The sequence below is a fragment of the Pelmatolapia mariae genome, linkage group LG10_11 (genome assembly GCF_036321145.2).
Source record: "Pelmatolapia mariae isolate MD_Pm_ZW linkage group LG10_11, Pm_UMD_F_2, whole genome shotgun sequence".
Classification (NCBI taxonomy): Eukaryota; Metazoa; Chordata; class Actinopteri; order Cichliformes; family Cichlidae; genus Pelmatolapia; species Pelmatolapia mariae.
This window is the reverse complement of record NC_086236.1, coordinates 17,317,103-17,321,608: the sequence shown is the minus strand read 5'-3', so window position 1 is coordinate 17,321,608 and position 4,506 is coordinate 17,317,103. Positions and strand designations below refer to the sequence as shown.

The 4,506-nt window shown below is 46.8% G+C and overlaps 1 pseudogene; it reads left to right on the top strand.

The window, feature by feature from the left end:
- Positions 1 to 252: 252 nt before the first annotated feature.
- On the top strand, positions 253 to 3,078 carry LOC134635302 (olfactory receptor 1-like; annotated as a pseudogene).
- The last annotated feature ends 1,428 nt before the right edge of the window (positions 3,079 to 4,506 follow it).

The window sequence follows — 4,506 nt, the reverse complement described above, 5'->3', positions numbered from 1 at the left end:
AATAAAATATATTAATAATTGTAAGCATGTGACCCAGCATCCTTCACTTCTACTGCCACACTGAGATAAAAATATAAATAACACATCTCTCACAGTATGACTCACCTTAGTGCATTGCACACTTGATAACATTTGGGTGAGTTTTGCTTTTGAGTATAAATCAGCTATATATTTTTTACTTACTCTTGAGTTTTTACTCTACGGATATATATATATATATATATATAGTGAACAGAAAAAAAGTCCCTTACTATGTTTAATACCACATTTATTCGGCCTGCAAAATCTTTTCTTGGTGGGTTTTACAACATCCCTCATATAAGGTATTTCTATGTCTTCCTGTGTTTTGTCTACATCATCACTGTTTTGGGGAATGGGTTTCTTCTCTTAGTTATTTGGCTGGTGAAGACTCTTCATACTCCTAAATACATGATTGTGTTCAACATGGCTTTGACAGATTTGTGTGGGAGCACAGCTCTCATCCCAAAAGTCTTAGATACTTTTTGTCACGGTCTGACTGGCAGACCGTGGGGATGTGGGGAAAGGAGGACCCAGTCGCGGTACTCTGTGTCTAAGCAGTGCGTTTATTTACATTGAATGAAACAATAACAGTAAATCCCCGTGCTCTCTCTGAGAACCAAAACAAGCAAAAACAACATAATAACAAACCCTCCCCATTCACAGTCCCAAAGTCAGACCGCGCATCCCGCAGCGGTGCAAAAAAAAGAAAAGACGCCACAAAACAGTCCCAGACGGCCCATCACTACAACAAAAGAGTTCAGGCGGCCTACCTCGAGTCCAATGGCGGCAGCGTTGCAGCTGCGGCGGGCGGCCATGGGTCCAGCAGCAACAGCAAAACGGTTCTGGGGGCCTGCCCCTGATTCAGTGGCGGCGGAGCTGCAGCTCCGGTGGCCTGCCACAGGTCCGGCAGCAGTGGGGAAACGGTTCCAGTGGCCTGCCCTGGATCCGGTGGCGGCGGCGGCGCTGCTCCTCCGGCGGCTTGCCTCGGGTCCGGTGGCGGCGGCGCTGCTCCTCCGGCGGCTTGCCCCGGGTTCGGTGGCGGCGGCGCTGCGCCTCCGGCGGCCTGCCCCGGGTTCGGTGGCGGCGGCGTAGCTCCGATGAGCAACCGCGAGGTGTGGCACCTCATCTACGATGTGCTGGTCGCGGACGTGCGGGTCGCGGACGTGCTGGCCGGGCGGGTCGCGGACGTGGTGGTCCCTCCGGCACTCCGAGGTCTTTCGCGGGCAGCACGGGCTCTTCCGGCTTGTCGAGCTCCTCCGGTGGCGGCGCGGGCTCCACAGCCTCGCTGAGCTCCTCTGGCGGCGGCGCTGGCTCCTCCAGGTCGCTGAGCTCCTCAGCTGCTCCGGCTCGCAGGGCTCCGCAGCTGGCGGCGCGGGCTCCTCCCGCTCTCCGAGCTCCTCCGGCTCCGGCTCGCAGGGCTCCGCCACTGGCGGCGCGGGCTCCTCCCGCTCTCCGAGCTCCTCCGGCTCCGGCTCGCAGGGCTCCGCAGCTGGCGGCGCGGGCTCCTCCGGCTCGGGCCGAGCAGGTCCGGGCGGCGTCGTAGCAGGTGGTGAAGAAGATGGCAGAAAGGTGGCTGCAGGCAGATGAGAGAATGGTGGAACAGTCACGGCACATGGTAAATCCCCGTGCTCTCCCGTGACTCCCGTGTCGTTTCTTCCCAAAAAGTCCGTGCTCTGTGTTCTCCACTCTCGTGTGTCCACACACACCCCGTGCCTGCTGCCCTCTGATGTTCCACGCTCCTCCTGAGGGGGAAATAACAGAGGCAGCCGTCAAGACACTTAATTCCAGTAGGCATACACTCGCAGACTTAACTAAACTGAAGACTAACGTGGAGTCTCATGGAATGATCCCGCGTCGGTGGGAGCTCTAAGACTCTCCTAAGTAGCTCCCCCGACGAGCCCTGATCAGCGGCAGGTGTGTAGCTTCGGGTGTGGCCAGTCCCCTAGCAGGGCCACACCCACCAGGCCTGAAGGCGCCTGTAAACCAGTGTTCAGACACACCTGCACCCATACACACACACTCACATCTACAAGCATGGAGAAGAGCAGCAGCAGCACCAAAAATACATATAATATCACAAGTCCATGACTGCCCAGGGATCCTGGGTCGCTCAGACCCAAGACCCTGACACTTTTCTGTTTGACAGGAGATACATTGTCTACGATGCCTGTTTAAGTTATATGTTCTTTGTTTTGTTCTTTGCAAGTATGCAGTCATGGACGCTTGTCACTATGGCATATGACAGACTTATAGCCATTTGTCTCCGTTTAAGGTATCATAGTATTGTGACCGAAACATCAATTACTGCAATTCTGCTGTTTGCATGGATTTTTTTGTGCAGTGCAATAACAACCATGGTTGGGCTTATTATTGGTCTTTCATTCTGTAGATCTTTGGTGATAAACAGCTTTTTTTTGTGATCATGGACCAGTATATCGTTTAGCTTGTAATGACACATCTTTAAATTTCAACTTAGCAGTTTTTTTAGTCATTACAATTATCTTAGTTCCTCTAGCATTCATAGTAGCCACATATGTCTGTATTTGCATAGCACTGAGCAGGACTGCATTCAGAGAGGAACGAGTCAGAGCGTTAAAAACTTGTACTTCTCACCTGATCCTTGTGGCTATTTTCTTCCTACCATGGATAGGTGCCAACATAGCTGCAGTAAGCTCTGACAACAATCCTAATGCCAGAATGATAAATTTCACATTGAAAGACACCCTACCACCTTTGCTCAATCCTATTGTATATTCTTTGAAGACAGAAGAAGTGATGAATGCGATTAAGAAGCTTTTCAAAAGAAATCATGTCAGTGACAAGAAAAAAGAAATTTTCATTAATGCTGCATTTAAACATAAAGGTCTGCTAAAGCAGAATGCAGTCATTTCATTATGAATTTTTATTCTTAAGTATTACAGTGAATTAGCTGTATGTTAAAACAGCCATCCATTCCAAAACCAAGAGATGTTGTAGACTCTTGCCGTAACTGTACAGTCCTTAAAATTTAATCTAAACCTTATTGCCTTTGTGTTAAAGAACAGGATCAAGCTATAAAATTCTCTCTGAATGTCTGCATCACATCATTTACATAGCTTTAGTTAAGTACTTCAATGTGTTGATAATATTGCAAAACACAAGAGTAGTTTTAAAGTAAAATGAGAAAATATTTTAAAATATTCTTCTATTTAAAAATATTCTTCAAAATATAATATTAGTACATATATAGTGAAATTATATTGTTTGCTTGTAATGTCTGTATTTGTTATAGTTATTATTCTGTAAAGAAACATTTTAAAGGAGTTTGAAAACAGTGGTTATGTCTGAGAGTGTAATGATGTGGGTCCATAAGGAAATGAGGAGTAGGTTCTGAGGAGTGGGATCTACAACTTTTGTTTGCCTTGCAAACCTTTATCTGTTACAATATATTCCTGTGTTTTGTGTCATGACTGTTTTGTGTAAGGGGTTTCTTCTCGCAGTTATTTGGCTGGTGAAGACTCTTCATATGTCATGGCTTGTGCTGTGGCAGGCAGGATGAAGTAAACTCAAAAAGGCAGCTTTATTGCGCTGTAGCAGAAAATAATCAAAGCCCAAAACTCACAGGAACTAAACCTAGACTGGAAACTGGAAAGCTAAGAACTAGGAGATTAGAAAACAGAGAGCTAGATGTTACCAGGGACACAAGAAACACAGAGACACTCACGGCACATAAGGTAACAACACGACAATGGACAGAGGGAAACACAGGGCTTAAATACACCAGCTGGGACTAATCTGACATTCAAGATTCAAGATTCAAAGCATTTATTGTCATGTGTACAAAGAAAAGCATTTCTCTGTGCAATGAAATTCTTTCTCTGCCACACACAGATGCGGGTTAATATGTGCAAATAGAATTATTTATTCATTCCATTCATACAAATGGTATGAATAAATAAATGGAGACGAAAACTGAAGTATTATGTAAAAGATTTATGAGCTTAATATGCTGGTTTGATATGTAAAATGACCTGATGTGCAAAAATCATTATTAATGTTAAAATAGGTCAGCTGTTCAAGAGTCTGATAGCAGTGGGTAAGAAGGAGTCGTTGAGTCGGGATGTTCTGGATTTCACACTTCTAAACCTTCGTTCCGAGGGCAGAAGTGTGAACAGTCTGTGTTGGGGGTGTGTGGGGTCTTTGAGGATGGAGGCAGCTCTCCTCTGGACTCTGTGATGGTAGATGCTCTGCAGAGAGGGCAGCGGGGTCATGGTGAGCTTCTCCACAGTTGTTATCACTCTCTGCAGGCGTTTGCGGTCCATAGCAGTAGTGCTGCCGTACCATGCAGTGATGCAGCTGGTCAGTGTGCTCTACACAGTGCAGCTGCAGAACCTGCTGAGAATCTTGGCAGACATACCAAATTTCCTCAGCCTCCTCAGGAAATACAGCCGCTGTATCTAAAGCTGCTCACCCTCTCCACTTCAAGCCCCCGGATAAACAGCGGCT